The sequence below is a fragment of the Ambystoma mexicanum genome, chromosome 10 (assembly GCF_040938575.1).
Source record: "Ambystoma mexicanum isolate Mex_15411 chromosome 10, UKY_AmexF1_1, whole genome shotgun sequence".
In the NCBI taxonomy this organism is placed as follows: Eukaryota; Metazoa; Chordata; class Amphibia; order Caudata; family Ambystomatidae; genus Ambystoma; species Ambystoma mexicanum.
Genome location: NC_090932.1, coordinates 1,122,872,279 through 1,122,884,654, shown reverse-complemented (window position 1 = coordinate 1,122,884,654; position 12,376 = coordinate 1,122,872,279).

Here is a 12,376-nt window from a genome sequence, read left to right as displayed (position 1 = left end):
GCTCGACGCCTTTCGTGTCGGAGGTGTCACGGGTGTGCCCCCTAGGAAGGCTCTGGTTAAGAGCAAGCACTCTCGGGTGCCTTTTCGCCACCTGGAATATATTTCGGAGGCGGATGAGGATTCTGATGGCCTGGTTCCTAGTCTGGTGCCAGATGCAATTGTCTCGGGCCTTAGTCAGTTTGACGATTTGAGGCAGTCACTGCATGATGCCAGTGGACTGGACACCTCTCCGGAGGTGGAATTTTGTAGGCCTGAGCCTGGCTCCCATGCCGATTCCTCGTACCGGCGCCTTATGGCTAGGGTGTCTGAGTATCTGGGATGGTCTGCTCCCCCAGGGGAGTTTGTGCAGGATGATCTGACGGACATCCTTGATGTTGGTCCCCCAACTGACCCGGTAATGCCGTTCCATATGGCTTTACAGAGAAGGGTGGCGGCGGCTTGGACTGCTCCGGAGAGTCTCCCGGCGGTGGGCAGATCCTTGTCGCGTAAATACCGTCCTGCCAGTAGCGACCCCTGCTACTTGACCAGGCACCCCACTCCGGAAAGTTTGGTGGTGCAGGCGGCCACGGCCCCGGCAAAGCAGGCGTCGTACCCTACCATCCCTCCTGATAGGGACGACAAACGTTTTGATGGCTGGGCGAAGAATGTGTTTTCTTCTGGTGGTATGGCGCTTCAGGCGGCCAACTCCATTTGTGCCTTGTCTCGTTTCACGCACACTCTGTGGAACTGTGTTGCGTTAGCGGCTGAACGTATTCCCGAAGGGGATGAACGGGTTGGTTTCCTTTCTATGGTCCAGGATGGTAAGGATGCCATGTGTGAGTCCGTTCGGTCGGGTCTGGACTTGGCTGAATGCGTCAGTAGGTCCATGGCGGCGAGCACCGTGATACGCAGGTTTGCGTGGTTGCGGAAGTCGGGGTTTGCTCCTGATGTGCAGTCCCGGCTCCTCAACTTGCCCTTTGATGGTGAACGCCTTTTTGGCAGCAAGGCTGACGAGAGCCTTGAGAGGTTGCAGACCTCAAAAGCTGCAGCGAAGTCGTTGGGCGCTGCAGTTCGCCAACCTCCGCCTTTTCGTCCTAGGGGACGGCAGTGGTGGGGTGGTTCCTTTCGCTATTACTCATCCTTCAGTATAGCGAGAGGAGCTGGCAGTCAAAGTGGCCAACGTAGGGGTACCAGAGGTGGACGACAGGGTGCCCGTGGTTCCAAGGCCGCTCGGGCAGTCGCCTCTTTGCCCTCAGGTAACGCCGCAGCCGCTCCCACTCAGTCGTGAGGCCATGTCCCATGGTTCGCCGGTTGGGGGAAGGCTGGCGCAGCATCTTGTAGAGTGGCAAGCCATTACTTCAGATGTGTGGGTTCTGGAGATCATTACCCACGGCTACTGTCTTCCTTTTCGGCACAGGCCTCGCGACAATCCGCCGGGGAACCTCTCTTTGCAGAGTCCGGATCCGCTCCTTGCGCAGGAAATTCAAGCCCTGCTGGAGAAAGGCGCCATAGAACTGGTGCCTGTGGCGGAGAGGAACAAGGGATGGTATTCCCCTTATTTTTTGGTTTCGAAAAAAGACGGGGGATTGAGACCCATCATGGACTTGCGCGGTTTGAACGAACTCCTCAGGAAGGACATGTTCAAGATGGTTACTCTCTCTCGTCCTCCAGGCCCTTCGCCTTCAGGACTGGTTGGTGTCACTCGACCTCAAGGATGCTTACTTCCATGTGCCGATCCATCCCAAGCACAAGAAGTACCTGAGGTTCGCGGTTGGCGACTCGCACTTTCAGTTTCGGGTCCTGCCGTTCGGATTGGCCTCCGCCCCGAGGGTTTTCACCAAGCTCATGTTGGTGGTGGCAGCGCATCTCAGGCAAGGGGGGATTCACGTCTACCCCTACCTGGACGATTGGTTGATCAGGGGGAGCTCTCCCGAGCAAGTCCTGGATCATCTATCGATCGCCTGTCGCTCCCTTCACAGGCTGGGCTTCTCCCTCAATTTAAAGAAGTCCCATTTGTCACCAACACAGCGGCTCCTGTACATCGGAGCAGTGCTCGACACTTCCCTGGGGCTGTGTTTTCCTCCCCAGGTGAGGGCTCTTCACATTCAGCAGATGGTGCACAAGTTTCAGCATGCCCAGACGCTCCCAGCGTTCGAGTTCTTGAGGTTGCTCGGCCTCATGGCATCCTGCATTCTTCCGGTGCCAGAGGCTCGCCTGCGGATGAGATCTTTGCAGTGGGCACTCGAGACGCAATGGTCGCAGTCCTCCGGCAGGATGTCGGACTCGGTTCAGGTGCCGTCCTCGGTCGCCCGGGACCTTCTGTGGTGGGCCGTCGAAGGCAACTTGATGAAGGGGGCTCCGTTTTGGCTTCCCTGGCCGGAGGTGACGGTTGTGACGGATGCATCCCTCACGGGATGGGGAGCTCATGCCAACGGGCTGACAGTCAGCGGTCGTTGGTCTCCGTCGGAGTCCAGACTCCATATCAATCTGTTGGAGCTGAGGGCCGTCAGGCTAGCCCTGAAGGCTTTTCTGCCGTCTGTGCGAGGGAAGACTGTCCTGATCCTGACGGACAACACAGTGGCCATGCACTACCTCAACAAAAAGGGGGGGGCAGGGTCACTTCCTCTGTGCAGAGAGGCGATGCAGCTCGAGTTCTGGGCCATCCAGCAGGACGGCGGACGCTCTGAGCAGGCAGAGCGCAATCTCTCACGAGTGGGAGTTGGCTCAGGAGATTCTCCTGGAGATCGCCTCCAGTGTCAACCGGAAGTGCGAAAGGTTTTGCTCGCGGGAATTTCCTCCAGAAGGAGCCTTAGGAGACGCGTTCGTGGTGGAGTGGTCATTCCCGCTGCTGTACGCGTTTCCTCCAGTCCCCGTCATCCCGCAAGTGCTGCGGAGGTTACGGAAGTTCGGTTCCCGGATGATCCTCATTGCCCCGGCGTGGGCTCGGAGGACGTGGTACCCGGACCTTCTCGACTTATCCATCTGCCCTCCACGTCGTCTTCTCTACCGAGACGATCTGCTCTCACGGGAGGGGGGGATCTGGTTCTCCATCCAGAGGTCAGATCCCTCAACCTTCACGCTTGGCTTCTGAAAGGTTGAGGTATAAGGATTGGGACCTCCCTGAGGACGTGATGGAGGTGTTGCTTTCGGCCCGAAGGCCGGCAACAAAGTCTCTGTACCGTTGGCGTAAGTTCTGCGACTGGTGCAGAGTTCAGAATGTGGATCCTTTTGCGTGTGACATCCCCATGGTTCTGTCCTTTTTGCTTTCTTTGGCCCACAGGGGCTTGCAAGTGGGTACCGTTCAGGGTTACCTGGCGGCGCTGTCCATCTTTAAGCGCTCGTCTGAGGAGTGTTCTTACTTTAAAATCCCTTTGATTTCACAGTTCCTGAAAGGGCTCACTAATGTGTTCCCTCCGTCACCTTTCCTGGTGCCCGGTTGGGTTTAAACTTGGTTCTTAAGTTTCTTATGGGTGCTCCGTTTGAGCCTTTGCATTCTTGCCCTTTGAGGCTGTTAACTCTGAAAACTGTGTTCTTAGTTGCGGTTACTTCCGCTCGCAGAGTGAGTGAGTTACAGGCACTTTCAGTTAAGCCTCCCTTCACTGTATTTCACAAGGACAGGGTTGTCCTTAGAGTTCGTCCTTCTTTTCTTCCGAAGGTAGTGACGGAATTTCATTTGGCCCAGAAGGTTGTTCTTCCGGCATTCTATCCTCCTCCGCATCCTGGTAAGGAAGAGGAGAGGCTCCATAGGCTTGATCCTAGGAGAGCTTTGAGCTTTTATGTTTCACGCATGTCCCGGGTCAGAGTGGATGATCAACTCTTTATTGGTTACGCTGGAAAGCGTTTGGGGCAAGCTGTGACGAAACAGACTTGTCTCGCTGGATTGTTTTGGCCATCTCGGAGTGCTACCGTTTGGCGGGTAAGGACCCACCGGCTGGCTTGCGGGCCCATTCTACCAGGGGTATGGCTGCGTCTACTGCCCTGCAGAGGGGTGTTCCTATTCGCAACATCTGTGATGCAGCCACCTGGGCTTCAGTACATACATTTGTACGTCACTATTCCCTTGATTCCATCCGGGCACAGGATCTGGCCTTTGGCAAGGCGGTCCTTTGCTCTGCTATTTGATTGGCTATTCTAAATTCTTTCCCTCCTCCTTGCTTTGGTACTGCTTTGGGAGTCATATGGAATACGTCAGAGGACCCAATCCCCTCGAAGAACAAGTTACTTTCTTACCTGGTAACGTTCTTTCGATGGGATGGTCCGACGACGTATTCCATATCGCTCCCGCCCGGCCTTCCCCGCTGCAGAATTTCTTTTGCAATTGCAGCTTACGTTCCGCAAGGCTTTGTGTCTGACTGGCAGTTGACTTATGTCACACGTTCTGGGGGGAAAAAACTACAACTGAGGCTATGGGCGTCGTGCGTCCTACATATCACATCGGATGACGTCGGAGGAGGTCCTCGACGACGGCGTATCGACGTCATCGACACAGGACGCAGACGCCGAAAAAGTTTCCGAAGCAGCACAGCTGTGGTGATTACATGTCATAGATATGGAATACGTCGTCGGACCATCCCATCGAAAGAACGTTACCAGGTAAGAAAGTAACTTGTTCATCACGTTAATTGTCCGCCTCTTAATCCCAGCCCTGCCAGGTGGCCGGAATCCCCAGTCATTGAATGTAGTCATTGATTACATCTCTCCTCCACAATAGCCATAGGCCGAAACTGACCGCAGCTGCTGTTGCTCTGAGCGTTGAATGTTGCAATACCAGTTTCCTGGCCCTTCAGAGTTTTACCTCACAGATCCAAGTCTCAGTGATTAACACAAGCTCTCCACAATGAGGGGGGCATGGAGCACAGCATCATCTATTCACAAAATACCTCTTTCCCAACTATCCCAAAAAATCTTTGTATGGTATGAATGTGTTACACTGGTGTCCCCTCCTCACAATCGCCATTCACAACCTTCTGTCTCGCGTGCGCCTGTTTAACTCTTCGCTTCTTATTGAGGCGGTATCAAATACCCCCAACAGGTTGTATTTGCTAGCCGGGCCACCCTCTGGTTCATTCTGTTGGGTCATCTGGTCACTGCCCTTCGTCCTTAGATTGCCTTGAACGTCCATGTAGATTCCTTAGGTGCACGGACCGCCATGTGTGTTCTGGGCTATCTGACCTTGTGCAAGCACATTAACTTCAAGCACCTGGCTGTATGTGGCCACCAGCCATGCCCACTTTTGGTCCCTGTAAGTTCACATTGAGACATGCATTTTTCCTTTTATGGCGCTGCAATCACTTGTTTTACATTAAGGCTGCTACGGTTTAGGTGCTACCTTCCGTGCTCTTAGCTATCCTAGCTCAATCCTCCCTAGGTTTTGTTTTGGCACAATGTCCCACACCTAGCCCCACACGGAAATTTCCTTTAATTGACCGTAGTTCTCCTTGGCCTACAGGACGCTTTTCTTTCCAACGTTTTTGTATTCCATGCTCTTGTTTGGTTTCTTACGAATCACCACAAAAGCATGTCAACTTTACCCGAGTTGGTGTTTGTAAGCCCACATCTGAAAAATCTTTGTCGAGGATTCCAGGATATTCAGTGATGGTTTGGCTGAATAGCAGCAAGAATGGAATCCTGTCCTAGCTATGTAAATAGTGGATCCATATTGAGCTACTGATTTGGCTCTGCTGCTTCCAGCCTGGAGCGTATCCACCACTCTTCAGGATTTAATGTCTAGAATTCTTAACATATATTTGTTTTGACTAAGGTCTTCATCAATAGATTACCTCATAATTGAACCAGATCCCCTCTGTATGTAAATGGGCACACTGCCTTGTCTTTCAGAGAGTAAAGTTAATTGGCTTGCATAGGAACATTGCAGCACCTGGTGTCACTTGTGGAGTGACTCAACACCATCTCTGCCTCGGGTTGCTGACCTACATGGCCTTGCATATTATCCTGCTTCTGCTCAAGAGGTGTGATGGTGCAGATGAGTTGCACTGGGTCCAGCCATGCCCCACCTGTTCCTAATCATGAACGAAAAGCTGGGAAGGGTCAGTAAAACAATGGTCATGCTGCCATTATGAAGAGTAGAATAGGTTGTGCGATACAAGTAGGGTGAGAAGGTAGTGTCCATTCACAGAAGTAGAGAAAGGTTGCTGAATACCCATGCTGGGTTATACACGTAGCATAGAGCTGGGCAGGTAGGAAGAGGTTGCAGCATGCACAGCAGGGAATAATAAATGGCATGCAAAAAAGACAACACTTGCATGGCGAAGGAAGAACCAAAGTACCGCCATTACTCGGAATAAACTGTGCATAATCAATAGTGCAAGGGCTCGATTACTGTATCCTGACATTGTTGAACACAAAGTTCCAGGCCTCACAATACTCAGCCCAAGCACCAAGGTAGATATGCCGAGGGGAAGCTGAAACCCACCAGATAATGTTTCCCAGGGCACACCACATGTGATTATCAAAGTTAATGAGTTGCAGTTGGTAGCATTGACCAATTCATATACCCTTGAATGCCAGGCGCAGATCCCATAACAAATGAAGAAACAGCGCCCCAAATGGCTGCCGAAGGAAAGCACGCACATTACAATAGCAGCAAATCCAATCAATAGATTAAATTGATTTCTGAACAGTGGTACTCTACCACATGATCGAACAATGGTTGTTTATTCCAGCCCCCATTAGATGGTGCACCTGCCAATTTGTTAGTACATCCAGACATGGAAACGATCTTACAAAGCCACGAGCAGACTGGCAAGCCTGGGAATGAAAAGGGAATAACCTATTTAAACTGGATTGTAGTGGTTCACCCACCTCTCGTTCCCCTGCATGTACCATGGCACTGCATAAAAGTGCTTGAGATCGGATGAGCAAACTGACCTACCAAATTGTGTTTCTTATCAACTAGTGTAGTAGAGTGCCAACCAATGGTTCGGTGGATTGGAATGTATCATTTGTAGAAGGATGTACCTAGGAGTTATTGGTTAAGAAAGAGCAATAGTAAAAGGTTCACCTATAGGTAACTGTTCTATATTCTACTAACCAATCGAGCAAGGAGCATACGTTTTTATGATTAACTGACAAATATGAATATTTTCTTACTTGAAACCTTGTTACTAATGCCATTTTGAGACCGTCATTAGTATGTTTCCCAGCTGCTGTTTGTATCGGAATAAAGCTGTTTTCTCATGCACTTGGAGTTGCTGTGAGTTTTTTGCTTTCTTGCTGTACTTGGGCCTATCCTAACATTTGGAGGCACTGCTGAGATGCCCAATGTCTGAAGGGTAGAGGGCTCCTTGCCATGTCTCCCTTAGACAGCAGAGAGTCTATAGGGAGAGGTTAGAGTGCATACTTAAGAGTTTGTCCTGCCTGGTATTGCAGTTGGCATGCTGGGCACAGAGGGTGGGACTGGCAGATGGGGGAGACCGTGGGCATTGTAGGATGTGTATCTGCATGAAAATACCTGCGTGGGAGGCTGTTTGTTGAAAAAGTATTGAAGAGACAGATATTTTGACAGTAGTTGGGGAAGATCGTTTGGTAGAGTGTAAAGCCCAGCCTCCTTCGCGGGGCAGTCGAGATATAAAGAAATGCCACAAACATGTCAGTGTGCCCGAACACACACGAGTATCCACTTAGTGGGATGATGAGCTACTATAGAGCACAGGTCCATCGCTCCTCCAGCTTCTCCCACTACATTGAGGAAGGAAAAAACGGGACCAGATTAAGGAATTTGCCAAGCTGTTGAACAAGCCACATGGCAATAACATCAAAAGGGACGAAGATGGTGGTTTTGCATGTGTGCAAGGCCGGGAAAATGCAGTTACACTTGCTCCAAAAGGCGAGGGGGCAGCTCTGTATGTACTGTGGCCACAAACTGATAAAAGCCATTTGATTAACTTACCATCGTTGACTGTAGTGGCAGGGAAGTGGATTCATGAGCTGGAGAAAAGGACGGTGAAATGACATTGGTAATGGGGGGCGTGAAGAGTTTATTACTACTAGAACAATCGGATAATGTAGGGAAAAAGGCAGGTTATCCCGATGTGACGGCACCAAGTAACGCACATGGTTTGCCTTTCACTTGCAGAATGGACATTTGGAGGGATTTAAGGGTGCAAAACCCAGAGACATGAGGGCGATTATGACACGTAAAATGAGAACGGAGGATCCAGCAGCATATATACAAGAAACACAAAAGTGGCATTTAGAAACCAGGGGAAAGGTGGGACAAAAATAAACATGTTTTATCACATTTTATGCTATGGTCCTCCTGAAAGCGCAATAACAGCGGAAGAATACTGTAGGGATTGAGATGAAACAATGACCCGAAATGTAGTGAATATGTCCATGATTGTTGAATGAGGAAAGAGAAGAAGATGGGCAGAGAGAAGAAGCTAAATTGGTGCAAAGGAAATTGTCAGGTAATAGTAGAGGGAGCAATAACTAACATTGGGGAGAACATTGAGAGAATATCCAAAGCAGGAAGCAAGCAGATATTCTGGAGGGAGAGGAGAAAGTCATTACTACCCCAGGGAGAGGAGGTACACACCCAGGGGAAGAGGGCACAGGGTTGGTGGTGGATATGGATGTGAAGGTAGTTTTGGTGGGAGGGTTCCATGATTTGGAGGTTTTGGAGCAGTGTTTGCCTGGGAGGATTGGGTATTCTGCACGGGTGTGTAGGAGCAGAGGGGCAATGAACCAAGGATGGCATCCATCCAGCCCAAGTGGGGGGGGGCTGTATTTCCCCCACAATATGCTGCACAGACCTAGCAAGAGCAGGGCACATTTCAATACATGCAACAGCAACCATTTCCACAACATACTGCACAGCCACAAGTACAACAATCGCTGAATCCATTACAAATGCAAACACAACGGCCCAGACAGTGGGAGAGGAACTTTATGCCACAAACTCTTTTACAGGAATAGGGATGAGCATTTATCCCCAATAAGACCGGCCAGAGATAAGCTTGGAGTGTCCAGTGCTATTAGCAACTCCCGACCTAGAAGATGGTGGTGATAATAGGGGATAGGATGTTCTTTTTCTTGTTTTTCACTGGATCGACAAGATCTTGTCAGGGAAGTGGGGGGTTACCACCATAACAAATAACGATGGACACAAGGATTCTCTGGAGCTATGACAAAGGCTTCATTCACAGACGAGCTATCTGTAACAATAGAAGATACGATGGCTGCACCATTGCTGTATTCTCGAAAGACATTGGTTAACATTGGTAAGGGACTTGAGTAAGTTAAACACGATTTCATGCTGCACACTGGGCGTTCATTATGCAAATGGAAGAGACTTTATAAGAGCATTGCACGTGCAGAAAGCATTATGAGGGATACCTTTTTAAATTAAGAATTATTTGTTTACGGGATACAGGTGTGCCAGGATGGCTTCTGTGGGGAAAAAACGGGATACATTGTAAGATTACCCACAGAGTCTTTGTTCAGAACAGAATTACCCATGGATGTGCAGAAGAGGAAGGTAATAATACATTTAGAAGCAGCAGGGGTGCAAAAGGGCAGAGTAGTGTTACCTGGGACAGATGAGGATGGTGTTACCTAGTGCACAGCCATAGCACTGGACTCAACACGGCGATTGAGCGACATGACAGATGAGCTGTTCAAAGACTATACAGATACAAATTTGTTCCATACCAACTGAAAATACACTACAGGGAAACCACTCTAATATTGTTGGCTAAGAAGGTACCATCTTATTTGCAACAAGATTCTGTAAAAGTATCAAGTGTACTATGGACTAGCGTCCCTTACGATGTAGGTCTGCTTGAAGGGACTGGAGCAGTACAAATAAAATTGCAGGAGGGAGCAACTTAACACGAGTTAAACGGCATCCCATGTCAAGGGAGGCAGACTAAGGCATTTATGAAACAATTGCTGCCTTAATGTGACTGTATCATTGTGCCATCTCAATCGCCATGAGTGTACCCAGTGAAAAAGACGAAAGGAGTATCTTGAAGAATCGTACAAGATTTACGCCCGTAAACAATATTGTAAAGGTGCAATTTACAGTTGTGCCCAACCCGACTCCAGTTTTGTGTAACCTACCACTACACACTTTAGTGATTGACCTAAAGAAAAACGTGTTATTTTCCATTCAGTTTCACATTGGCTCCCAATATCTTACAGCGTTTGTGTATTACAGGAGTAGGCTCCAACACACGACTCCCACAGGGGTACTGTGAGTGCCACTGTCTTTCAGAGTGCTACAGATGGACTTGGGAAACATACAGAACCATTATACGGCATGTTGATGTTTTGCTAGTGTGCAGCACCACAGAGGATGACTGCAGAACAGACTCGGTAACGTTATTAACAGTTCGGGTTGAGAAAGGATACAATGTGGACAAAGGAAAATTGCAGTATTGCCAGAAGAAGTACTATATTTGTGCCAGATACTATGAAAGGGGGGGGGATAGCTCCCGACGGAGCAGAGGCAATTGCAAATACACCCAGTCCATAGACCATGAAAGAATTACAGCAATTCCTGGGGCTATGTAACTATTGTCACATATGGATTTTTGACTGCAGCATGTATGTTTGGGCCCTTTAAGAAGGATTGAAGGAAGCCCAGAAAGAGCCCCCTAATGTGGACAGACTAGATGATGGATGAATTTGAGGCACTGAAACGAGCATAAATACATCCCCTGTGTTAGGAATACTGGACTACAAGGATGATTTGTATTCTCATGTTCAAATGGATATGCAATGGCAGCTGTCCTTACGCAAGACACAAACCATTGGCATATTACAATGGGATTGTAGACCCAGTGAGGAGGACATTTTCCATGTAAACCAGCACTGGCTGCAGCATCCTTTGCGATGGAGAAGTCTGCAGTAACGGGCAGGTATGTAGCATGCATGTAACATTGTATGTGGAACATGCCTTGTTTGCTGAACAGGGAACCTCTGAATATGAAATTATAATATCCAATTCATCAGTAAACCTCATTAGATGCTGAACGGTGAATCCTGCAAAGTTCATTGCTGAACCAGTGGAGGGAGGAGAATGGGTTCATGATTGTAATACATATAAATGTTAAATAATAAAGGTATTTCTACCGCGCACTGTCACCAATGGAATTGGTCCCCAGGCGCTCTGGTGGATCTGTAAAGGATAAGGTGGGAAGGGTTAGTAAGGTGAAGACGGAGTAGGATAGTGAGAGGAGTGGTGTTCTGTTGGCAGCTTCAACTCGGAATACCACGGGTGCTGAGCTTTGGTGCGGGTATTGGATCGGTGTCAGTCCACGTGTGCTGTTGCTCCGGTTTATGTGGTGGTGCAATGTTGTGAAGTGCGTGCTGCTTGTTGTGTGAGAGATCGTTGTGTGAGTTTTTTCAGTGAGAAAAGTATGCAGAGTTTGAGCTTATATTGGTTAGTGGGTTGCCTGACCTTTAGCATGCTAGCATTCACAGTTTTGTCTAAGTGTGGCACTTGTTGGCCTTCACAATCCTATCTGGATGCGGTGCAGGCTAATGTTTAGAATTCTGTCTAGGTGTAGGCTGCCCACCAGCCAATTGAGGGGGGAAGAGTTGAGATAATATGTCAGTTTGGGCGATCATTGCCCCTGTTCCATCCATGCCCACTGCGTGTCAAAGAATATTTTCAGCGTGTAGACCCCAATACTCATAGCCATAACCGGCCTGTCCTTCATTTTGGGACATAAGAATGCGATGGCAACTACTTTGTCTAAAAAGCTCTCACTCGATCCTACCCGTTACAGAAAAATGTTCTTTTGGACGCTTTCCCTCTATTCATTTGAATAGAACCCCCAGCATGTTTCAATATGTTCTGAAACTTGTTAGCTTCATTTACCTGCTCCACTTTTGGGGCACTGGTGCCCCCATGGGGCTACCGGTGCCCCATGGGGCTACCGGTGCACGGAGAGTGCTTCTCTTTCATGTTTTCTTGTGTTGATGTTTTGCCACACACACCACCTTAAGTGGACAGGTTCAGGGTTTTTTGTTTTCCCCTTTCTCTGGCAGCATTTTATATGCCCTTGTGATATGCCCATCACACCTTCTGGTGGCACTGAATTGCTTTTTACTTATTTTTTTCCAGTGCACTACAGCGCAAAACCTTTTATTACTGCAGAATGCCATTTTGAGTACCATACACGCAAAATGGCTTCCTGTGTTCTCATACTACTGTGACCTGTGGATTATGACAATTTATTAGTGGCTTTGTATGTGGCACATCTGTGTTTAAATAAAAGTGTTGAAAAATAAAAACAAACCGCTTTGTCAAGTGGTTTGAGCCCGGTCTTTCGGGAATCTAGATTTGGCCCATCTTCCTACTCTTTTAGGTCAGTCTTACCTGGTAACGTTCTTTCGATGGGTTGTCCGACGTATTCCATATCCACGA